The sequence below is a fragment of the Pipistrellus hanaki genome, assembly GCF_964339955.1.
Source record: "Pipistrellus hanaki genome assembly, chromosome: 5".
Classification (NCBI taxonomy): domain Eukaryota; kingdom Metazoa; phylum Chordata; class Mammalia; order Chiroptera; family Vespertilionidae; genus Pipistrellus; species Pipistrellus hanaki.
In genome coordinates, this window is record NC_140507.1 from 76,597,891 (window position 1) to 76,624,127 (window position 26,237).

General features: G+C 45.0%; 1 long non-coding RNA gene and 1 pseudogene across 2 annotated transcripts; one reads left to right on the forward strand and one right to left on the reverse strand.

The window, feature by feature from the left end:
• Positions 1-3,031: 3,031 nt before the first annotated feature.
• Positions 3,032-9,164, forward strand: LOC311623355 (spliceosome-associated protein CWC15 homolog; annotated as a pseudogene). The gene is made up of 2 exons: positions 3,032-3,158; positions 8,492-9,164. The product of its transcript is annotated as a spliceosome-associated protein CWC15 homolog (transcript).
• A 13,471-nt stretch (positions 9,165-22,635) lies between these two features.
• LOC311623569 lies at positions 22,636-25,363 on the reverse strand. The gene is made up of 2 exons (XR_014795166.1): positions 23,059-25,363; positions 22,636-22,919 (listed from the first exon to the last, which is right to left on the reverse strand). It is a non-coding gene; the product is annotated as an uncharacterized lncRNA (long non-coding RNA).
• Between the last annotated feature and the right edge of the window lie 874 nt (positions 25,364-26,237).

Below are 26,237 nucleotides of genomic sequence, written 5' to 3' on the forward strand. Positions count from 1 at the left end.
TCACTTAATTATCAAACTCATGGCAGTATCTTTGATCTTAACCACATAATGTCAGAAATTATTAAATAGTGTTATCACTAACCAGACATGAAAGTTGAGTACAGAAATGAATATTTAAAAATGCAATGGAAGAAAAAGAAAGCCTAAGAAAAATAGTGCTAAATCCTAATTGTATACTGTTACTTGCCAAAGGCTCTGAACCTAAATCCTGATGTTTTTGTTCAAGAGGGAGACTAGCCAACTTCAATGAAGGATCTAAGACATATTGGCATCCTCATGAGACTTGTTCCTCACTGTGAGCAGAAGTATTGGAAGAGGACTGCACATCTTGCTTGAGTGAGTTACTAAGAGCCACTTCTGATTTGCTGCCAGGGTGTGTTCCGTGCAGACCTTCTGAGCTGGGAAGCTCAGCAGTGGCTGTCAACAAACTAAACAACTTCTGTGTGTTCATAACAATTGAGGGCTTGGTAACAGGGCTGCCATTGTGTGGCTTTGTCTTGGGAGGATGGCTGGCCTTACCCAGAGGAGGCCCCTTATTTTTGCTCCCCTCTCGCAGCTCAGTTTGATGTAAGGTGTGCAGACTGGAGCTGTTAGGTGGACAGGAGCGGATATTCCTCATGGCCTGCATCTGGTACAGACTCCCACAGGACTGGTCCACGTCTCCTGGCTCATTGCTGAGGAGAGTGTGAGCCCCAGGAGATGCTGAAAGGTTTAAATGACACCTGAAACTTACATACAGTAGAACCTCGGTTCATGAACTTAATTTGTTTCTGGAGGTTGTTTGAAAACCAAAGCATTTTCCCCATTAGAAATAATGTAAATTGAATAAATCTGTTCCAGAACCCCAAAATATGCCATTTTAACCTTATATACAGTGCATGTCTAATGTAGAGGAGGCAGCCGATTTATGATTCTCATCATTGGTGTTTCTATTTCTCTCTCTCTCTGAAATCAATAAAAAAAAATTTTGAAAAAAGAAAAATATGTAGGAATAAATTTAACCAAGGAGGTGAAAGGCCTGTACATTAAAAACTACAAGAAACTAATGAAATAATTTGAAGAGGACACAAATAAATGGAAAGATATCTATGCTCTTGGATAGGAAGAATTAATATTGTTAAAATGTCCATACTGCTCAAAACAATCTACAGATCCAATGCAACCCCTATTAAAATTCCAATGACATTTTCCCCTTAAATAAAACAATCATAACATTTGCATGGAAGCACCAAAGACCTAGGATAGCCAAAGTAATCTTGAAAGAACAAAGCTGGAGGCACCACATGCCCTGATTTCAAGCTATGTTACAAGGCTATAGTAATCAAAATAGTATGATATTGGCACAGAAACAGACACGTAGATCAATGGCACAGAAGACCAGAAATAGCCCCACACGTCAATCAATTTACAACAAAGGAGCCAAAAATAATAGAGCAGATAAAAGACAGTAAATGGTGTTGGGGAAACTGAACAGCCACACACACAAGGGTTAGACTGGTGCTGGCTGGTGTGGCTCGGCTGGCCTCGTCCCATGCATTGAGAGTGGCAGGTTCAATTCCCAGATGGGACACATGCTTGGGTTTAATCCCTGGGTAAACGGTGTGCTAGACGCAACCCGTATTTTCCGGCGTATAAGACGACCCCCTAATTTTACAGTTGAAACATAGGTTTAGGCCTATATTCGCTGAATAAGACTACCCCCCACTTCAAAGAAAAGACTTATGTTGCTATCAAGATCTGCAGTTAATTTTTGTGCAGTTTTGGTCTTTTGCCCGCGATTTTCGGTTGGCCTTTTTTCCGTTTCAAAAGTTGTCTTATATGCCAGAAAATACGGTAATTGATGTATCACTTTCACATTGATGTTTCTCTTCCTCTCCCTTTCTCTAAAATCAATTTTAAAAGTCTTTTTTTTTAAAGGATGAAACTGAATCACTATCTTACACCAAACACAAAAATCAACTCAAAATGGATTAAAGACTTAAATGTAAGACCTGAATTCAGAAAACTCCTAGAATAGGCAGTAAGCACTTAACATCAGTCATGCTGATGATTTTTTGGATTTGACTTGGAAAGCAAGGGCAACAAAAGAAATACAAACAAGTGAGGTTACAGGAAAATAAAGCTTCTGCAAAGCAAACGAAGCCATTGACAAAAATGAAAAGGCAACCTGATGAATGGGATAAAATATTTGCAATTATACATCTCATAAGGAGTTAGTGTTAAAGATATAGAGAGAACTCATACAATCAATGGCAAAAAAAACAAGAAATGGGTAGAGCATCTGGAGCGACTTTTTCCAAATAAGACATACAGATGGCCAACAGGTACATAAAAATGTGCTCACCATCGCTAATCATCAGGGGAATGCAAATCACAATGAGATGACAACTCACCCCTGTCGGGATGGCTATTGTCAAAAAGACAAGAAGTAACACATGGTGGTGGGAATGTAAATTGGTGCAACTGTAGAAAACAGTATGGATTTTCCTTCAAATAATTAAAAATAGAACTACCATATGATCCAGCAATTCCACTTCCGGGTATTTATCTGAAGTAAACACTGACTTGGTAAGATATTTGCATCCTCGTGCTCATTGCAGCCTTATGTACAATAGCCAAGACACGGAAACAACCTAGCTAGCTACCGACCGATAAATGAGTGGATGAAGAAAATGTATATACATGCAATGGCCTGTTTGGCCATAAAAAGAAGGAAATCTTTCTTCTGTGGGTGGTGGCGAAAGGTAAGGGGATGCTGCGAGGGCCTTGGGCACTCTGCTGGAGCACAAGGTGGGGGGTGCTGCCTGCCCCCCACCAAGTGCCGCACACGGCCCTCTACCACACGTATATCTTGGTGCCTAATCATGTCATTGCCAAGTCTTGCTTCTGGTACTTTGTGTGTCAACTGAAGAAAGTGAAGAAATCCTCAGGGGAAATCGTCTGCTGTGGGCAGGTGTTCGAAAAATGCCCCCTTCGGGCAAAAAAACTTTGTCATCTGGCTACGCTGCCATATCACAGTGGCACCCACAACATGTACTGGGAGTACGGGGACCTGACCACTGCGGTGCCATCACCCAGTGCCACGGAGACACCCCCTCACCCGCACGTCCCCGAGGCCTACTCAACCCAGGTCACGAAGGTGGAGGAGGTCGCAGCCAGCAAGTGTCACCCCCGGCAGTCAACCAATTCCACGAGTCCAAGGTCAAGTCCCCGCTGCCTCACCTGGTCCTTCCCCAGCACAAGCCAGGCCTCACCCCCAAGAAGCCCAGCATCTCTCAGGTGCCAGGCCTCCCTGTGTCTTGGTCTGCCCAGACCCACTCCTTGGGAAAACTGGTGTGGGGGGTAGGGGAGAAAAGCTTGCCATTTGCAACAACATGGATGGACCGGGACGGTATTAGGCCAAGCGACATAAGTCTGACGAAGACAAGTACCACATGAACTCTCATATGTGGAATCTAAAATAGGAAGAAAGGAGCTCACAGGACAAATTGGTTGCTGCGGGGGTTGGGGGGGGAGTGTGGTGGGGTTGGTGAAATGGGTCAAGGGAGTCAAAAGCTACAAACTTCAGGTTGTAATAAGTCCTGGGGGTATGAGGTGGGTATAGTTAATGATGCTGTATCGAATGCTTTTTAAAATGTAGGGTTGAACCCCAGCTTTCACACTAGATTTGTGACTGACCGGCATGACATCTCCATGCCTCAACCTCCTCATCTGTAAATGGGAACGATGCTGCTCAGGACGGTTAGGAAAAAATCAAACCTCCCGGAAGCATTCCCAGTCCCCGGTGTGGCTGGGTGGGGACGAGCAAGGCTCTGAGGCCGGATGGGGTGGAGCTGGCCCAGGACCCACGGAGCCTGGTGCCTGGGGTGCGCATCTCAGAGCCAAAAGGCACTTGAATCCAATGTGAACATTGTCCAGTTGTCCCTTCCTCTTAAAGTTTAGTCTGATCATTGCCACTTTCCGGCCAGGCCAGCGTGGCCTCTGATCAGAGAGGCCAGCAGAGGGCGCCCGAGGTTCGGTTCAGAGACCGGCCTTACCCAAACTGCTGGCCAGTTTGCTTTTGTTCTGAGAAGCAGCAGGGGAGGTGGTGCAGTCTGAACACTTACGTGTTTGCTGCTCGTTAGAGATGGTAGGTAGGCTGAGGTCAGGGCTGTAGGGCCCTTGGAGTTCCACCCCTTGCACCTGCCTCGTTAGCAATAGAAAGCCGAAGCCTACCCGTTGAGGCTTCCCGGCTCCCTCCCTCGGTGCGGGAGGGGCAGGATGGCCTGTCCAGTTCCCTAGTCTTCTGGAAGTTGACTTGAGCACTCAATGCTAGGCCCTGGACCAGGGTAAGGCAAGTGAGGTCCCTCAGGCACAGGTTTTAAGGAGACACTCCTTCTTGGGCTCCAGCAAGCACAGGGTCAGTCTCAGAGATGGAGAGCCTCCTTAAATGCTGTTCCTGTGGCCCCTCAAGCACTGCCCTTAGCCCTGGCCTTGGAGCACCTTCAGCCGTGATCATCCACAGGTGCCCAGTAGGCTTTTCCAGATTTGCTTGACCCTGACACCACGAGCCCTTCTTTTTAAAAAATATATTTTTATTGATTTTTACAGAGAGGAAGGAAGAGGGATAGAGAGCTAGAAACGTTGATGAGAGAAACATCGACCAGCTGCCTCTTGCACACCCCCTACTGGGGATGTGCCCGCAGCCAAGGTACATGCCCTTGACCGGAATCGAACCCGGGACCCTTCAGTCCGCAGGCCGACGCTCTATCCACTGAGCCAAACCGGTTTCGGCCAGCCTTTCTTTTTAAAAAATATATTTTTATTGATTTCAGAGAGGAAGGGAGAGGGAGAGATAGGAACATCAGTGATGAGAGCCATTGATTGGCTGCCTCCTGCACGTCCCCCACTGGGGATGGAGCCCACAACCAGGGCATGTGCCCTTGACCACAATCAAACTATGGTCCTTTCAGTTTGCAGGCCAACACTCTATCCACGGAGTCAAACCGGCGAGGGCTTTTTAAAAAAAATCCTCGTGGCCGAAACCGCTTTGGCTCCGTGGATAGAGTGTTGGCCTTCGGACTGAAAGGTCCGGGGTTCAATTCCGATCTTTGGTTGCGGGCACATCCCCAGTAAGGGGTGTGCAGGAGGCAGCTGGTTGATGTTTCTCTCTCATCGATGTTTCTAGCTCTCTATCCCTTTCCTTTCCTCTCTGTAAAAAATCAACAAAATATATATTTTTAAAAATCCTCACCGAGGGCATTTTTTTTTGTTTTTAATTGATTAAACATCCATGTGACAGTGGAACATGATCAACTACTTCCTGCACTCCCCCTACTGGGAATCGAACCAGCAACCTTTAGTGCATGGGCCGACGCCCAACCTACTGAGCACACTGGCCAGGGCAACAAGCCCTTCTAAACTGATGTTCGAGCCACAGATGGGAAGGCAGTGATCAAGCATCTGACTTTTTTTTTTAACTTCTCAGCCAACCACCCTCTTCAGGTTTGGTCACATGACAGTTTGGTCACATGACAGATGTTGTGGCTTGGGTTCCAGACCACTGCAATAAAGCGCGTACCTCAATTAAGCTGGTCGCAATCTTTCCACAGGTGTAGGGTCTTGCCTTCAATTTGTAAAAACTGTAACATCTGTGAAGCACAATAAAACGAGGCAAGCCTGTACTTATTTAGGCGGCAGTGGAGAGAGGAGAGGCAGAGCCAGCAGGACTTTTAAGATTTGGGAATTCCAACAACACTCTAAAACTGTTTTGTATAAAAGAATTCCAAACACACAAGAATGTCTGAGCCCCACACACTCATCACCCAATTTGACAGCTAAGGTTTTGCCACATTGGCATCAGCTGATTTTTCTTTGCTGAGGTATTTTAAAGTCAATCCCAGACTTCACATCGGTTCACCCCTATAATTTTAGTGTGTATTTTACACAATGATCATGACATTATCACACCTAACGAAATTCGCCATAATCCTTTGGTTCCATCTGACACCAGCCCATGATCACGTTTCCCTGATAGTTTAAAATGTCTATTTCCATTTTGGTTTGTTTGACTCAAAACCCAAAGTCCACACATTATATTCAGTGGTTGTGTCCTTTTTTGGGGGGAGGGGATTGTTGAGTCTTTTAAGTCCCCCCTTTTTTTTTTTAAATATATTTTATTGATTTTTAACAGAAAGGGAGAGAGAGAACTAGAAACTTCGATGAGAGAGAATCATCTATCAGCTGCCTCTTGTACACCCCCTACAGGGGATGTGCCCGCAACCAAGGTACATGCCCTTGACCGGAATCGAACCTGGGACCTTTCAGTCCGCAGACCGACGCTCTATCCACTGAGCCAAACCGGCTTCAGCCCTTTTATTTTTTTTAAATAGATTTTTATTGATTTCAGAGAGAGGAAGGGAAACAGAGAGAGAGAGAAACATCCATGATGAGAGAGAATCATGGATCGGCTGCCTCCTGCATGCTCCCTATTGGGGATGGAGCCCACAACCCGGGCATATGCCCTTGACTGGGAATCGAACCCAGGACCCTTCAGTACCTAGGCCAACACTCTATCCACTTAGCCAAACCGGCAGCCAGGGCTTAAGTCCCTTTTAATCTGGAGAAGTACACACACACACTCACACACACATACACACACACACATCCCTGACTTGTTGCAGAAATGGTCCGGGCATCTGAGAAGTGCTCCGCGCCCTGGCTTTGTCAGCTGGCGTCACAGGACTTGTCCCTCGTCCTCCACAGCTCCTGTAAGTCAGCGCTCAGCTCAGTGCGTGCTGGGCGCACCGGTTTTATTGCAGGACACTGTTTTCTTTACTTGCACGTCACAGGTGTTGCGTCTTTTACAAACTGAAGGCAAGACCCTGAGCAGCAGAGATGATGACTTGCTTTACTGGGATCTAGAACTGAGCCTGCAACATCTCCAAGGCTGCCTGTATCTAGGCCCTAATCGAGGCCACTCGATTCGATGCCCAGGGTGGGGCCCAGGTCACCCGTTTTAAATCTCTCCAGGCGATGCCAGTAAACAACCGTGTCTGAGAGCCACTGCTAAGAGGTTCCGTGTTCCAGGGCTAGACTCTAGGTGAGTGGTCAGCAAACCGCGGCTCTTGAGCCACATGTGGCTCTTGGGCCCCCGGAGTGTGGCTCAGCATTAGAACCACTTCAAAATAGACTCGCCCAGGCCGAAAACCGACTTCTGCGCATGGGCCACAAAGTTTCAGTCGCACTGAACCTGCACACCTGCATGTGGTATTTTGTGGAAGAGCCACACTCCAGGGGCCCAAGAGCCGCATGTGGCTCTCGAGCCTCGGTTTGCCGACCACTCGTCTAGGCCCTAGGGGGCGCTGCGTCTTCATGGCTCGTTGCGGGGAGAGGCATCCCATGCCCGGCTGGTCCCTCTCATCAGCTTCCTGTCAGCCTTCCTCCTAACAGCGGCATCATTTTCCATCAGTGGGTGAGTCAGTCCTGTCACAGGGGCCGTGTGCTTGCAGTCGCATCTGGAGCCCAGGAATGCAGGCACCCACAGATGCTGCCGCAGATCCACCGTGGCCTGCAGTGGAGGGATCGTTGCCATCCTGTGACAGTCCCAGGCTCGCCTTTGAGAAGCCCCGGGGCGGGCGGCTGCAGGTGCCGTGTCCCTTCCTCCACCTGGAGGCAGGCCTTTGGCTGTTACAAACAGTCATTTACTGTTACCAGGAGGCCTGTGGGGAGGGCCGCTCAGGGCAGGTGAGGCCAGCAGCCAGGAGCGCTCCTAGAGCCAGCGGAGCCGGGAGCTCTCTGGGAGACTCTTGGCATCGTGGGCAGCCAAGGAGGCCCCCAAATTTCCCAGGATCCTCTGCGGTCCTCAGAGATGTTCCGGGGATTCCCCTGTCCCCTTTGTTCTTTTTATGCTATTCCCTTTAAATTTAAAAAAAGGGACTAGGGTAGCTAGCATTGGTAAGGCGATAAGTTTTTTATTTTGCTTATTTTAATTTTTATGGAGGTGAGACATAACATCAAATTAACCATTTAAAGTTACACAAGCGAGAATCGCAGGGACCTGGGCCAAGCATAAAAGATGACAACAGCAGCTTGGCTAAGGTGACCAGACATCCCGCTTTTGGCCGGACAGTCCCGATTTTTAACAATTTGTCCCGAGTCCCGCTGCATTTTTATTTTACTTTTTATTTATTTATTTTTTTTAATTGATTTTTCACCGAGAGGAAGAGAGAGATAGAGAGTTAGAAACATCAATGAGAGAGAATCATCAATCAGCTGCCTCTTGCACACCCCCCACTGGGGACGCGCCCGCAACCAAGGCACATGCCCTTGCCCGGAATCGAACCCGGGACCTTTCAGTCCGCAGGCCGACGCTCTATCCACTGAGCCAAACCGGTCCCGGCTCCCGCTGCATTTTTAAAAAGTCCAAATTTTTGGAAAGATGCGGGACGCGAGACAAATTGTTAAAAATCGGGACTGTCCCACCAAAAGCAGGACATCTGCTCACCTTAAGCTTGGCCCATTTTCGAACCTGCGAGAGGCGGGAGAGGAAAAGGAGAAGGTGGTTTGAGCCAACCCCCAAAGCAGTATTCTAGTACAGACCTACCCTCTCACCCAAAGATGAAATAGAGACAGACACTCAGGATGCCCCTGAAGAGGTTTGGAACCGGGGCTTCAACAGAGAAGCAGGAGAGAAAGAGTGGTATAAGAGGAAAGAACAGAGGTCGTCCAGCCCGAGAACCTGCAGCCTCCTATTCAGGGTCAAAGCAGCCTCGGCGAGGCCAGACTCCTGCTGCCAACCTCGAGGCAGATGATCCGCTGCCAGATGAGGAAGATGAAGACGAAGACTGTGAAGAGGAGAGGGCTGCTGCTGCTGCTGCAGTGCTTCTTGCAGAACTAGAAAAAATTAAAAAAGAAAGAGCTGAAGGGCAAGTCAGGAAGGAACAAGAACAAAAACCTGAAGAAGAAAGGATTTGTATGGAAAACATTCCCAGTGGAAACTCTCTCCTTAATCTCACTGGCCCATCCCAGCCTCAGGTGTCTTCAGAGTTAAGAGAAGGTGGGATGATGACGTTTTCAAGGCCTGTGCAAAAGGTGTGCATGGCCAGAAGACAGACAAAAGATTTGCCAATGATGCACTGCCGTCTGAACTTCACAAAACGTTCATGGAGAAAATATTAAACTAGAGGCCTGGTGCACGACATTCGTGCATGAGGGGTTGAGGGGTCCCCTCAGCCCAGCCTGCACCCTCTCAGTCTGGGACCCCTCGGGGTATGGCCACCTGCCGGCTTAGGCCCGCACCCCCATGGGGAGAGGGCCTACGCTGGAAGGCGGACACTCCCCGAGGGGTCCTGAGCTCTGCCTTGGAGGCGGGAGAGGCTCCTGCCACCACCGCTGGGCTCGCCAGCCATGAGCCTGGCTTCTGGCTGACCGGTGCTCCCGCTGTGGGAGCGCACTGACCACCAGGGGGCAGCTCCTGCATTGAGCGTCTGCCCCTTGGTGGTCAGTGCGCATCATAGCGACCAGTTGTTCCATTGTTCAATCAATTTGCATATCAGCTTTTTATATTATAGGATAGTACAGCTGTATATGCTTAATTAAAGACTGTATAAAGACTGTATAAAATGTAAAATAAAAAATAAAAATAAAGTTGCACCATGCACGTGTCCTGACAGGTGTGCTCAGTGGTTAGACCACCAGCCTGTGCACCAATGGGTTCTGGATTTGATTCCTGGTCAAAAGCACATACCCGAGTTGCAAGTTCAATCCAAGGCCCACGTCAGGCATATTCCAGAGGCAATCAATCGATGTGTCTCTCCCACCATCTCTTTTGTGCTCCTTCTCTCCCTCTCTTCCTCTTGCTCCCCTCCGCCCCCCACTCCCTGCCCCACCATATTGTTCTTGGATTCCAAAGAAATACCTGAAGTACTGGCTGTGAAAGACATAGGTTTATTGGGACTTACGTGTGTTCCCGTGGCAGCGGACCGGTGAACTTGGCCGCTAAGTCCCATCCAATCTGCAGTGGGGCCGCACAGCTGTGGCCAGCCGGTGTGATTGTTTCTCTGTCCCCCAGGCTTTCCCAGCACAAGTTTGCACAGAGTATGGAAAACGTGTCATGAGATCAAAACACAAGCTGTTTACAATCCAGCCTCACATCCAGAAGCAGTTTCTCTTTGGCCTTCCTTGCTGGCCAGGTTCCCAAGGCCTCACAGGCCCCTTACAGATGGCTTTCACTGTTATTCCCACAGGGTGGGGAGGGGGTGTTGGCGCATGGGAAGGGGCCCATGTTCCCATTCGTCATACACTTGGATACATGGAACAGACTGGCAAATGTCAGAGGAAAGGGCTGTAAGAGGACTTAGTGGTAAACTTGGGATGATGCTCAACCAACTGAGCCACATTGGCAAAGTCTCATAAAGTTGAAAAAAAAAATTTTTTTAAGTTGATTTCAAAGAAGGGAGAGGGAGAACGAGATGGAAACATCAATGATAAGAGAGAATCATTGCTGGCTGCCTTTTGCAGGCCCCCTACTGGGGATGGAGCCTGCAACCTGGGCATGTGCCCCACCCAGGAATCGAACCATGAGCTCCTGGTTTGTAGGTAGACACTCAACCACCAAGCTGCACTGGCTGGGCCAGGATATACTTTTGATCGTACCAACTCCTCTTGGGGGCACATGTCTCAGGTGGAGAAAGACAAAAGCTCACTGGTACGGCTGCTCTGCTGGGCAGAGGGCCCTGGGCTTGGAGTCAGACATTCCTGTGTCTGCTCCATGGGCCAAGCCACCTTACTCTCTGTTTCCCCCTATAAAATGAGGCTAATATATCCCACTTGTGTTCTGATGGTAAAATGAGGCACATATGATACAAAATGTGTAAAAATACCTTGTGAATTTTAAGTGCAAGTCAAAACATTCCCATATGCCCCTCAAATATTTGCCCTGCTAGCTCCTTAGCATTTTCCGTGTATCTACAACAAAGCACCGTGCACTGCTTACACGGGTATAAATTAAGCCCAGTGCTCTGAAGGCAGAAGAGCACTATCATATATCTCAGCTCTCTGTACTTGGCACAAACGAAATGCTCAGTAAACCATTGAACAAAAGGTTTATGAATTTAAAAGCTGTGGGCAGTTGTTTTAACAGAAACACAACCTTTGAGGAAAGAGTGAAGAAATAAAATGAGTCAGTATAGTCAAGCTGCTAAATTCCTAAAACCAAGTAGGCTGAGGCAGGAGGAAACAGTTCTATTCTTGCTTTAACTACCCTGTTTCCCCGAAAATAAGACAGTGTCTTATATTAATTTTTTCTCCCAAAGTTGGGCTAGGTCATATTTTCAGGGGATGTCTTATCTTTCCATGCGCTAGGTCTTATTTTCAGAGGATGTCTTATTTTCAGGGAAACACGGTAGGTGAGGGCTTACACCTGAAAAATGTTTTTATTGATTTTAGAGAGAGAAAGGAAGGGAGAGAGGGAAATTGGTGTGAGATAAAAATATCAATAAGCTCTTTCCTCCTCCGCCCTCCTCCCCCTGAGGATCCAGCCCACAACCTGGACATGTGCCCTGATGGGAATCAAACCGTGACCTCTGGTTCATGTGTCATCGCTCAGCCCGAGCCACACCAGCAGGGGCCCCAACGCAAATGCCACAGTGTCCCCCTGAGCACCCACACGGCCCTGAGGCATCAGATTGGCAGAAATGGAAAAGCCTGACAGTACCAAGTGTGGGGGATTTTGTGAAGAAACAGGGCTTCTTACACCTGGTGGCGATGGAGATGTGCGGATGCCTGGGAGAACTGTGTGTGTCGTCAGCGGCTGTGAGCACACGTACGATCCTCCTGGAGAGGTCTGAGTGTGCCTGGAGACCTGAGGCTGTCCTCAGCAATGCGTGCCTCTGTCGGTGTATGTAGAGCTAACGGTGGTATTGGCAGACGCCTTAGCCCGTGCGGGCGCCGTGACAAAATACCACAGACCAGGTGGTTGATAAACAACAGACATTTCTTTCTCCCCGTTCCAGAGGCTGGAAGTCTGAGATCGAGCCCCAGCGTAGTGAATGGAGAACACTGGGTCCAGGCACCAAAGCTCTATTACTTTGGAGAAGTTTTCAGAGACCAAATGACTGGAATGGCTCTCTGTCGCTGTGTTTTGAGAGGCCACAAACTCCCGTCTTTTAGTGGCGCTTAGCAAATGAAGAGTGAAAGCTGAATTTTTGGAAGGAGGTTTTGATACTGTTTATATCTTGGAGTGTCCCTATAAAAGGCACATTTCTCTAAAAATTGAAATCCATATAAATGTCCATGAGGAAATGCTGTCGGGCTGCCTGTCACAGTGTCCAATAACAAAGGCAGGTGAATCCTGTAAGGCATTACTGAGAAGGCCAGCTCACCCAGAAGACGGAGCTTACAAGCACCCAAAACCTGTTCTGTGGCAAGGCGCAGGGGGCAGGATTAAAAGGAGGATGGATGGGCTCGGCCAGAGGTCAGCAAACTCATTAGTCCACGGAGCCAAATATCAACAGTACAATAATTGAAATTTCTTTTGAGAGCCAAATGTTTTAAACTTAAACTTCTTCTAATGCCACTTCTTCAAAATAGACTCGCCCAGGCCGTGGTATTTTGTGGAAGAGCCACACTCCAGGGGCCAAAGAGCTTCATGTGGCTCCTGAGCTGCAGTTTGCTGACCACGGGTGAGGGTGAGGCTGGGAATGGAATGCAGCTACAAGCAGCCCTGGAGGTCCGCAGAATTCAGCTATTGTTCTTGGTCATCAAGCGATAAGAGGATGTCTGGACTCCTGGTGGGGTCAGCCTGACCATGCTTAATGGTTCTGCTTGCTTGCTGGGGACATTGCACATCGTCCACAGCTGAGTCACATCTTTTAAAAAATATATATTTTATTGATTTTTTTTACAGAGAGGAAGGGGGAAGGATAGTTAAAAACATCGATGCGAGAGAAACATCGATCAGCCGCCTCCTGCACACCTCCCACCGGGATGTGCCTGCAAACAAGGCACACGCCCTTGACTGGAATCGAACCCAGGACCTTCCAGTCCGCAGACCGACGTTCTATCCACCGAGTCAAACTGGCCAGGGCCTGAGTCACCTCTTCAATCCCTTTGCCCGGGACCAAAGGGAGTATGCAGGTGCACTGTTCTAAGAAATGGAGCTAAGAAAAGCTTAACTCTGTTTCCAATGTATATGTATTCTAGGATTTAAAATTAATATGCTCTGTCTGGCTTGGTTCAGTGGATAGAGCCTGCAGATTGAAGGATCCTGGGTGTGATTCTAGTCAGGGGCACATGTCAAGGTTTTAGGCTCCATCCCCAGTAGGGAGTATGCAGGAGGCATCCAATCAGTGGTTCTCTCATCATTGATGCTTCTCTCTCCCTCTCCCTCTCCCTTACTCTCTGAAATCAATAAAAATATATGAAAAATAAATAAAATAATATGATTATTTTTCAGATTAATTCAGGTGCTCTATCCATCAAATTATAATTGCCCTCTGTCAGAGGGTGACCCCAGGCCCACCCTCCTATGGAATACTACAGAAATTAAGAGGACGAGATCACATGTGCCAACATGGAAGGCGGCCAGGATATGGAATGAACGACCGAAAGCAAGTTTCAGCAGAGGCAGAAAGTAAGTTCCCCAAAGTGGGATTGCTGGGTTAAAAGATGAGAGCACAGTCATGGCTGGGTGTCGACCTATAAACCAGGAGGTCTCAGTTTGATTGCTGGTCAGGGCACATGCCCAGGTTGCTGGCTGGATCCCCAGTGGGAGCCATGCAGGAGGCTGCCAATCAATGATTCTCCCTCATCATTGATGTTTCTATCTCTCTCTCCCTTCATTTCTGAAATCAATAAAAAAATATATTTTAATAAAAGATGGGAGCACATACACCCATTAGGGGGTCTATCATCTCGGCAAGGATGGGGAGAATCCAAAACCCTTGTACACTGTTGGCGGGAATGCACAATGGTGCAGCTGCTGCGGAAAATGGTCTGGTGGTTCCTCAAAATGTTAAGCATGCAATTACCACAAGACACAGCAATTCCACTCCTGGGGATATAACCAAAGAACTGAAAGCAGGGATATGAACAGATATGTTCATAGGAGCGTTGTTCACAATAGCCAAGAGGTGGAAACAACCCTAGTAGCCCTCGATCAATGAACAGATAAACAAAATATGAGTATATCCATACAATAGAATAGTATTCAGCCTTAAAAAGGAAGGAAGTTCTGACACCTGCTACAACATGGGTATGCTGCGTGAAATAAAGCAGACAGAAGGACAAACACTGTATGACTCCACTTATAGGAGGGACTGAGAGGAGTCAAACCCATAAAGACGGGAAGTAGATGGTAGGTGCCAAGGGCTGAGGGAGGGGAACTGGGAGTTAGTGTTTAATAAGGGGGCGGGGTTTCAGATTTGTAAGATGAAAAAGTTCTGGAGATGGGTGTTGGTGATAGCTGCACAGCAAGGTGAATATACCTCATGCCACAGAACTGGACAGTTAAAAATGGTTAAAGTAGTCAATTTCATGTTAAATAGGAGCATTTGAGATCTTGCTCCCCAGCATATGTTGTCAGCTTGGCTCAAATACAGTAAACTCTAATAAAGCTTCAAAATATTTTTCCATATATTATGTGTATTCCCCAAAGCCTAGCGCACACACATACACACACACACAGTGTGCAATTGTCATTTTAGTATGCCATTTCCCCAGAGGAGTCAGCCTGTTCATCCCTTCCACCAGCAGTGCAGTATATGTGACTGCCAGTTGTCCCAGAGCCCTTACCGCTGACACTGTTATCAAGCTTTTGGATTTCGCCAACGTGATAGTTGAAAAATGGTGGCTCACTCTAGTGTTGTTGCTTTTTAGAGAGAGGAAGAGAGGGGGGAGAGAGAGAGAGAGAGAGAGAGAGAGAGAGAGAGAGAGAGAGAGAGAGGGAGAGAGAGAGAGATTTGTTGTTATACTTATTTATGCATCCAGTGGTTGTTTCCCATATGTGCCCTGACCGGGGATCGAACCCACAACCTTGGCGTACCCAGATGATGCTCTAACCATCTGAACTACAGGCCAGGGCTGCTCACTGTAGTTTCAATTTGCATTTTTCTTATGAGTGAGGTTGAGCATCTTCTCAGAGGTTTAAAAGCCATTCGTATTTTGGGGTCTGGTTTCATTTTGCTTTCTGTGAAGTGATCATATCCTTTGTTCTTTTCCTCTTTGGTTGCTAATAGTTATTTACTGCTGTGAATTCTTCATATTAGCATGTTAGGCTTTTCCCTGTGGCCTGAGTTGTAAATATTTCCCCCAGTTAGTTATTGATTTTGGCCACGAAAAGTTTATTTCTATGTTGTTGCATTTATCAATAATTTATCTTTCAGATTTAGAGCCATAGTTAGAAAAGTTTAGGAAGAGATTTTCCCAGTGTTTCTTCAAAGAATTGTATGATTTCCCAAACCCCCTCTAAGCTTTTTAAAAAATTGTGTTAAAATACATGTAAAATTTACCCTTTTAACCACTTCTAAGTGTCTAGTTCAGTGGCTTTAAGCAAGTCACATTGTTGAGGAACTGTCTCCACCAGCATCTACAGAATCCTTCATCTTGCAAAACTGAAACTCTGTCTCCATTAAATATGAGCTTCCCCCTGCTCCTGGCACCCACCACTCAGCTTTCCATCTCAATGAAGTTGACTCCTCCAGGTACCTCTGAGTGGTCTCCTATAGGGTTTGTCCTTTTGTGTCAGTTTTTATGGCAGTTATCCTCAATAAAGCTCTCTTTCTTTTTTCCCCAGCAAAGCAAGCAAAGATCTACCGACTGAAGCAAAAACACACTTAAGGACAGTGAAACAAGGAAGGGCATAGACCAGCGGTCAGCAAACTCATTAGTCAACAGAGCCAAATATCAACAGTACAACGATTGAAATTTCTTTTGAGCCACATTTTTTAAACTTCTTCTAATGGCACTTCTTCAAAATAGGCTCGCCCAGGCCATGGTATTTTGTGGAAGAGACACACTTAAGGGGCCAAGAGCCGCATGTGGCTCTCGAGCCGCAGTCTGCCGACCACTGGCAGAGAAGAAACAACAGGAGAGCCTAGGCTGGGCTGCTCTGGCTCACTGGGAAGTCAGAGGAAAGGGGGCCTCGGAGACAGGGGCAGGGGGTGAGCCCAGGCTGAGCTGCCGCTGCCCATTGCTCCCCTGGTTGCAAGTCTCCTGGGTCCGTTGGAGTTTAGGAGACACGTGCCTGCCCCCGCCGGTTCAGCTCAGTGGACAAAGTGTCAGCCTGTAGACTGAAGTGTTCACTTCTGGTCAAGGGCATGTACCTAGGTTGCAAGCTTGATCCCAGACGCCGGGTTGGGGTGTATGCAGGAGGCAACCAATCTATGTGTCTCTTTCATCACTGATCTTTCTATCTCTCTTCCTTTCTGTCTGAAATCAATTAAAAAAAATTTTTTTTAAAGGAGATGCGTGCCTGTGGGGGAAAGGGAGGGAGAAAGGAATGGGACAGGTGTGCTGTTTTTAAAAAAATCAGTATTAGGTTTACATGGAAAAAAATGAGCACATGTACAGAAGGTCCCCATAGACCCCCCCTCCCCCATTCCCTAGTTCCCCCTATTATTAACATCTTAGTTCAGTGGGGAACATCTGTTACAATTGATGAACCAATATTGAGACATGATTATTACCTAAATCCCACAGTTTACATAGGGTTTACTTTTTGTGTAAAGAGAGTGGGTTTGGACAGTTGTATAATGACATGTATGCACCATTATGGTCCTGTACAGAATCGTTTTACTGGTCTAAAAATCCCACGCTTCACCTACTCATCCTTCCCCATCCACAACCTCTGGCAATCACTGATCTGACTGTCTCCATAGTTTTTCCTTTTCTAAAATGTCTTTTTTAAAAATATATATTTTATTAATTTTTTACAGAGAGGAAGAGAGAGGGATGGAGAGTTAGAAACATCAATGAGAGAGAATCATCGATCAGCTGTCTCTTGCACACCCCCTACTGGGGATGTGCCCGCAACCAAGGTACGTGCCCTTGACCAGAATCGAACCTGGGACCTTTCAGTCCGCAGTCCAACGCTCTATCCATTGAGCCAATCTGGTTTCGGCCTAAAATGTCTTATAGTTAGAATCAAACAGTATGCAGCCTTTTCAGACTGGCTTCTTTTACCTAGCAACATGCATACCTTTTCATGGCTTGAGAGTTTTTAAAACCACTAAGCCCTGTTGGGTGGCTCAGATGGTTGGAGTGTTGTCCTGTACATAAAAAGGTTTCGGGTTCAATTCCCAGGCAGGGCACATACCTAGGTTGTGGGTTTGATCCCCAGTTGGGGTGCATATGGAAGGCAACTGATCAATGTTTGTCTCTCTCTAAAAATCAATAAAAACATGTCCTCGGGTGAGGATTAAAAGTAAATCAGTTTAAAAAATAAAATCACTAGGTATATTCCATTAGTTGGATTACACAATTTGTTTCTCTACTCACCTACTGAAGGACAGCTTGGTGACATCAGTTGAGTTGGTGGGTTATGGGTGGCCATGGAGCCTCACAGCCTGGGTGTGTAGCACGTGGTGACCACCGGAGGGTGCCAGATCTCCCCTTTCCTCTCAAATCCGGTTAGAACCCATCTGTTCTTTTTTTTTTTAATCTTTAAATATATATATATATACACATACATACACACACACACACATTTTATTGATTTTTCACAGAGAGGAAGAGAGAGGGATAGAGAGTTAGAAACATCGATGAGAGAGAATCATCAATCAGCTGCCTCCTGCACACCTGCACACCCCCCACCGGGGATGTGCCCACAACCAAGGTACATGCCCTTGTCCGGAATCGAACCCGGGACCCTTCAGTCCGCAGATCGACGCTCTACCACTGAGCCAAACCGGTCCCGGCTGGAACTCATCTGTTCTAACACACTGTTCCCTGCAGTAGGGTTGATCTGGTCTTTGTCTGGGACTAGGGTTGATATGGACACAACTGTGGGAAAAGTTAAGATGGATTTGCTTCCTCTGGAATAAAATCCAGGGATTCATGACTAGATGTTTTCCTTGGGCTTGATGGGTGTGTGTGTGGGAGGGAAGTTCTTGCTTCAGCATTTATGAAGCTTGTCCAGAATCTTGCCCCCAAAGAATTAACTAAAGCGCCAGCTGGGTCTTCCATCTGTAGAGATGAGCAGGGAGGAAAAGCAGACCTAAGTCCTGACTTCCCATGAGTGTGATGCCACCAAGCTGTTGTGTTGGATATTTGCATCTGGTTGGTGTGATGGCCCGTGTCCACTCAGTGTTGTCAGGCTCTGTAGAAAAGGCATTGCCTGTTCCCCAATTACTGATCAATTTTTAAGAATGTTTATTAAGACACTTAGATGATAAGGGGTATGGATTTCTACCCACAGATAGGTTTTTAATTATTAATTCATGATGAATTATTACACACTGAATCCAATTCAGGGGAAATAGAGCATTAAACCACTTAAGAATTCTCATGGAAACTTGAGTGAAACTAAAACTCTTTTAACTCTTGTCATTCCTCATTTCCTGATCTCTCTCCCTCATCCTTTAAAAGAGAAATGAGCCCTAGCTGGTTTGGCTCAGTGGATAGAGCATGTGGACCGAAGAGTTCCAGGTTCGATTCAATTCAGGGACAAGTGCCTGGGTTGCAGGCTCAGTCCCCAGTGGGGGGTGGGGTGTGTGTGCAGGAGACAGCTGATCAATGATTCTCTCTCATCATTGATGTTTCTATCTCTCTCTCCCTCTCCCTTCCTCTCTGAAATAATAAAAATATATTAAAAATAAACATAAGGAAAATTACAATTCATTTTGGTGAGAGCAACCTGGACAAAGGTAAATTGACCCCAAAGGGGACTTTATAAAAATCCACACCCAAGGCACTTGGGTTTCTCAGATCCTCACACAACATCTCTCCTAGATCACCACCCGTCTCCAGAAGCCACAGGGACAGGGATTGCGAGGGGAGGCTGTTGGAGAACCCAGCCTGGGAGTCCAGGAAGTCTCCAGCATAAGAAGGGGCATCCAGGCAGAGGCAACAGTGTGCACTAACACCACCAGGTCATGTGACTTTGGTTATGGTACAGAGATGGACTTGGTCCTAGGCAGTTGGGATGGGTCATGTATTTTGTAAAAATTAATAGCCTTTATTTTTTTGGGGGGGGACAGTTTTAGGTTTAAAGAAAAATTGAGCAGTAAGTATAGAGTTTCCATACTTCTTCCCATCAAAATTTCTCCACTATTAACATGCACTGGTGTGGTGAATTTGTGAAACAAAATTGATACATTACTATTAACTGAAGCCCATAATTTATATTAAGGTTCACTCTTAGTGCTATACAGTTCTGTGAGTTTTGACAAATGTTTAGTAACAAGCATCCACCATCACAGCATCACACAGAACAGTTCCATTGCCCTAGATCTTCTGTGTTCTACCCATTTCTCCCTCATACCCAAACTCCTAGAAAACACTGATTTAAAAAATATATTTTTAAATTGATTTCAGAGAGGAAGGGAGAGGGAGAGATAGCAACATCAATGATGAGAGAGAATCATAAATTAGCTGCCTCCTGCACTTCCCCCATTGGGGATGGAGCCCACAACCCAGCATGTGCCCTGACTAGGAATCAAACCATGACCTCCTGATTCATAGATCAACACTCAACCACTGAGCCATACCAGTTGAGCAATACTGATCTTTTATAGTCTTCATAGTTTTGCCTTTTTCCAGGAGGTCCTAAGGTTGAAATCATATTGTATGCAGTGTTTTCAGGCTGCTTCTTTTGTTTCTTAATCCTCACCCAAGGATATTTTTTTCCATTGAGTTTTATAGTGGAAGGGAGAGACAAGGAGGGAGGGAGTAAGGGGGAGAGAGAAAGAGAGAGAGAAAGAAGAGAGAGAGAGGAGAGAGAGAGATTGGTTGCCACTCTCAGGCACCCCAACTGAGGCCGGGGATCAAACTTGCCACCCAGGTACATGCTCTTGACTGGGAATCTAACCTGAAACCCTTGTGTGCACAGGCTGACACTCTAATCACTGGTAACCTGGGCCAGGGCCAGGCTGCTTCTTTCAATAAGCAATATGCATTTAAGGTTCCTCTATGACTTCTCACGGTTTGGCAATCTTATTTTTTCTATTTCTCACATACATTTTTGTTAATTATGGTGAGATACACATAACATAACAATTTACAATCATAATCATTTTTAAGTGTCCAGGTCAATGGTATTAAGTGCATTCACATTGTGAGCAACCATCAACATCATCCATCTCCAGAAGTTTTTTCATTTTCCCCAACTCAAACTCTGTCCCCATTAAAGATCTCTCTTCCCTTTTTTTTCCAATCTTAAAAAAAAAAATGTGATAGAATACACATATCATAAAATTTGCCATCTTAACCTTTCTGGAGTGGCATTAAGCACATTCACATAGTTGTATTATACAACCATTACCACCTACAGAATGTTGTCATCTTTTCTAATGAAATTCTGTTTCCATTAAACACTAAGTCCCCATTCCTCCACCCCCTAGAGACCTCATTTAAGTGGAATCACAATAGCATGTGTCCTTCTGTGACTGGCTTATTTCACTAAGCATAATGTCCTCAAGGTTCATGCATGTTATTACACCTGTCAGAATTTTCTCCCTTCTTAAAGCTGAATGACAAGTTGAGATTTAGTCTTTTATATATTGCTATTTGTTTTCTATATACCTTTCTGCTTTTTTTTATTTTTTATTTTTTATTCCTCATTCCCTGCATTACTGTTTTCTTTTGGGGTTACTTTATTATAGTAAAACATTTAAATTCCTTTCTCATTTCCTTTTGTGCATATTCTATAGCTATTTCCTTTGTGGTTACCATGGGGATTACATTTAACATCCTAAAGATACAACATTGTAATTTGAATTTATGCCAGCTTCATGTCAATAACATATAAAAACTGTGTTTCTGTGCATCTCTACCTCCACTCCTTTCAGTTTTGGGTTTAAAACATTTACATCTTTATACATTGTATGTTCAAAACAAGAAACAATTACCTTTTTTCTTCATTGCTCCAGTCAATGACAGGGAAATTTTGAGCTCCCAGGGCTGGGGTTTAGGCAGGAAGCTGCCCTGCAGGCGGAGGAGTGGTGGAGACGCCCTATTTGACCCTCTTCTTGAGGCACAGGTTGTTGGTGTGATTGCACTTCTTGGAGCATCAGATGGGCATAACACCTGCATTATCTCATCTTGTTGCAGTTTTACTTCTGGGGGAGGTGGTGGAAGGAGGACTCAATGATGCCTCTCCACAGAGGAAGCACCAGGTGTAGGGTGGACTCTTTCTGAATATTGTAGTCTGAGAGACCATGGACACCCTCCAGCTATTTGTCTGCAAAAATCAGATGCTGCTGGTCCGGCGGGATGCCCTCCCTGTCCTGGATTTTAGCTTTGACACTCTCAGTGGTGCCATTGGGCTCAACCTCAAGGGGATGGTCTTGCTCATCAGTTTTGACAAAGATCTGCATCTCTGTATCTGGGGATCCTGTATGGTACCTCACTGAAGAGCAAGAAACAATTTTTAAAATGTATTAGTCCCTTAAATTATGTATAAAATCATGAAGTTAAAACCAATATTACAATAACACTGGCTTTTAGACTAAGAAATCAATTTTTTAAAAATGTATTAATCTCTTAAATCAGGTAGAAAACTTACAGTGGAGTGGCAAACTGTTGTTACAATAATGATAGCTTTTACAAAGGCCCATGTATTTACCTTTATTGAGCCCTTTATTTCTCCATGTGGCTTTAAGTTACTGACTTCTGTCCGTCCCTTCACTTCCCCTCCAGGATGCCCTTGAGCACATCTTGCAGACCTAGTGGTAACAAACATTCTCAGCTTTTGTTTATCTGCGAATGTCTTAATTTCTCTCTCACTTTTGAAGGACAGTTTTGCAAGATATAGGATTCCTGGTTGACAGTTTTCTTCATTTTGTACTATGAAAATATCAAACCACTGCTTCTGGTCTCTACAGTTTCTTTCTTTTAAAAAAAAAATATATATATATTTTATTGATTTTTCACAGAGAGGAAGAGAGAGATAGAGAGTTAGAAACATCGATGAGAGAGAATCATCGATCAGCTGCCTCTTGCACACCCCCTACTGGGGATATGCCCGCAACCAAGGTACATGCCCTTGCCTGGAATCGAACCCGGGACCTTTCAGTCCGCAGGCCGACACTCTATCCACTGAGCCAAACCGGTCCCGGTGGTCTCTACAGTTTCTGATGAGAAATCTGCTGGTGATCTTGAGAATCCTTTGTATGTGACGTGTTGCTTCTCATTTGCTGCCTTCAAGATTTTCTTTGTCTCTAGCTTTTGACAACTTGATTATAATACGTCTTAGTGTAAGTTTCTTTGAATTCATTCTACTTGAAGTTCATTGAGCTTCTTGGATGTTTATATTCATGTCTTCAATCAAATGTGAAAGTTTTCATCCATTATTTCTTCAAATACACTCTGCCCCTTTCTCTCTTTTCTTTCTGGAAAATCCTACAATGAGTATGTTAGTTCACTGATGGTTTCCCATAAGTTCCTCAGGCTCTGTTCATTTTTCTTCATTCTTTTTTTTCTTCTTTTCTTTTTCTGTTCCTCAGACACAATAATTACTATCATCCTATCTTTATTTTTTGCTGATTTTTTTCTTCTACCAGCTCTTTTTAGAATTTCTATCTCTTTATTGATATTTCCAACTTATTCATACAGGTAGTCTTGCTGTCCTGCTGTCCCCATCTTACAGGCAAGCGGCAGGATCTAAATTCAGACTCAGGTAATTAGGTTCAAGCCCAAGGTCTTAAACTTTGCTCCTCCTTGATTTTACATGAGTTCAACTCTGTGGTGCATCTCATCCTGGAACTTCCTGGTTAGTTAGTTACCTGAGGAGATATAAGGCCCAAGGGGCAAGAGATCCCCCATAAAGTGAGACCAGGCATCTTAACCAATCTAAAACAAAACAAAAACCTCTCTCTACTTTGTTCAGAAAGCAATTTAAGGGAAGTAAATTTCAGCACATACCACATTGAGGGATAAAAACAAGATGGTCTCCTCTTATTCAGCCCTTAGCACTTGCTAAATGCTTTCTAGGTACCTGTGAGGGTAGCACAGATGATCTAGTAACCATTAAAGTCTTCACAGTAGCCTTTAACCCCCTCCTGGTTCATCCTGAATTTCTCTTCCCTTGTCCATGCAGTTTCTTGCTCTTTTCAAACACAAGTACACAAAACATGGTCACACCTCAGTGCTTTTGCATTTACTGTTTCTTCTACCCAAAAGCTGGTCTTCCCAGATACCTGTGTGGTTTCTTCCCTTCATTCTGAGCTCTCCTCAGAATCACGTTATTGAAAAGGTATTCTTTGACCACCCTGAGATCACTCTCTAGCCTCTTGACCTGCTTTGCTTATACTCATTAATGTCTTCTCTGTCCACCTCCCACACTGGATGAAGGTCTGAAGAAGCAAGGATCTGCCTGTCTTCTTCACTACCACCTCTCCAGTGCCCAGCATGCAGTACACACTCAAGGTTATGGACTGAATGTTTGTATCCTCCCCAAATGTGTATGTTGAAATCCTAACCCGCAAGGTGATGATATTAGGAAGTGAGGATTTTTGGATATGATTATGTCATGGGAGTGGAACTCTCATGAATGGGATTAGATTTATTTTATTATAAAGAAATCCCAGCTCAAACCAGTTTGGCTCAGTGGATAGAATGTCGGTTTGCTGACTTGGGGGGTCCCGGGTTTGATTCTGGTCAAGGGCATGTGCCTTGGTTGCAGGCACATCCTCAGTTGGGGGTGTGGAGGAGGCAGCTGAATTGATGTTTCTCTTTCATCGATGTTTCTAACTCTCTATCCATTTCCCTTCCTCTCTGTAAAAAAAAATCAATAAAATATATTTTTAAAAAAGAAAGAAATCCCAGAGAGCTCTCTTGCCTTCCCTTCCCATCACATGAGGACACAGTGAGATGTCCTTCTATAAACCAAGAATTGAGCCCTCACCAGACACTAAATCTACTGATACCCTGATCTTGTCCTCCCAAGCCTCCAGAGCTGAAATAACTTTCTGTGGTTGATAAGCCACTCAGTTGATGGTATTCTGCTGAAGACTGAACAGATTAAGGTAGTCATTATTTGGAGTTAAATGCATGAATTGACATCCTGCACATTATGGTTTGCAGAGAGGGCATTGAAATGACCTCAAATAACAGTCTGATTTTCTGCTAATGGAAAATCCTGTCCAATCTTGAGCAATGAATGACACTTACTGGATCCTAGGCAGTAGATCCTGGTGGGCACAGATTATATTTAGGCTTCCTGGCATCTTATTGCTTTTTTTTTTTTTTTTTTTTTTCAAAGAGTAAGCTTTATATTTGTCTCTGCCTTTGAAACCATAGCTAGGAGGCTGTTCCATTTAAGCATGTGGTCAAGGAAAGGTCCCTTCACCTGTTCAATTTCAGGCCATTGCTCCATGAAACTCACCTCTGGAATGCTACTTTGCAAAAATAGTTGAGGCCCACTATGAGCTTTTCTGCTCTTAAAGCATTGTAACGTGACTTACAGAGATGGAATTTGTTTTGTTGGAGATTTAAAAAATGCACCAGGTTCTGGCCAGTGTAGCCCAATTGGTTGGAGTGTCATCCCATATACCAAAATGTGGTGGGTTCGATTCCCGGTCAGGGCACATAACTAGGTTGCAGGTTTGGTCCTCTATCATGGCACATGGGGGAGGCAACAAATAGATGTGATATATCTCTCTCTCTCTCCCTTCCTCTATCTAAAAAGAAATCAATTAAAAAATGCACCAGTATCTTTTGCCTTCCTGGCTCTAACTTGGGCTCTGTGAGACCATGTTCTTGGAGGAATGAAGGTGACATTGAGAGAGCATATGTCACCATGGAGACAAGTGTGTCTGGTCCTGTGTAACCATGTTGTTGGAGAGTTTAAGGTGACATTGATAAGGTACAATGTTACTACAGAGATGATTGAGACTTGTTCTATGAACCATGTTCTTGAAGAGATGCAAATGATATTGATATAGTACAGTGTTACCATAGAAACAGCTGGGCCTGATTCTATTAGCTGCAATCATGGCAAAAAGATTGTGAAGAAATTAATATGCCAGCAGCTCCTAGGATATATGAATGCCAAAAAGTCTGTGATAATTTGTGTTCCTACTGACAAATCAGTGAATGTCACTTGAAACCATTGTGAAGATGAAATATAAAAAACTGCATGAAAGGAAATCAGAAAGACCTTCTAGTCTACCCCCTTGTTGGAGATTTGACCTACATTAATAGCTGTATAAAGCAGAACTGTTTGCACTATTTGTTGTAAGTATATATGCAAAAGAAAACAAGTAAGGCAAAGAACAAAATAAGCCCACCTTGAAATTCATAGTTGGCCTACAAATCAAACTGCAAGAGTCAGAGCAGCTGGAGGTATGTCTCTATGCCTAGATTTTTTAGTAGAATTTTAGTTTTGTTTCAGTGGGTTTACCAATTCACCTACTGAATTTTTTAAAAGGAAAATTTCAATTGTTATTCATGGCAGCCAACATCACTTGTTCTAATTAGAATATAACAGTGAAAACAGATGTGATGACAGCTACTATAGAACAGTGTTTCCCAACCTTCTCTCATGATGAGAATCACCTGGTGGAGTTGTTAAAACACAGATTCCTGAATCCCAACTAAGAAGTGCTAAACTAGAATTTTTGGGAACATATAGGTAAAATTGTATACTTAACTAGTGCTCTAAGACAGATTTTATATACAGAGCACTAAGTTAGGTATGCAATTTTACCTATATGTTCTCAAAAATTCTAGTTTAGCACTTCTTAGTTGGGATTCAGGAATCTGTGTTTTAACAACTCCACCAGGTGATTCTCATCATGAGAGAAGGTTGGGAAACACTGCTATAGAAGACAGTACGGTGGTTAAAAGTAGGATTTCCACATTTGGCAAGGTGGTTCAGTTCATTGGAGCGTCATTCTGTACACCAAAAGGTTATGGGTTTGATTCTGGGTCAGGGCACATACCTAGGTTGAGGGTTTGATTCCCAGTGGATAGCAGGTATGGGAGGCAACAGACCAATGTCTGTCTGTCTGTCTGTCTTCTCTCTCCCTCTCAAACCAATAAAAACATGTCCTGCCCTGGCTTGTTTGGCTCAATGGATAGTGTCAGCTTGTGGACTGGAG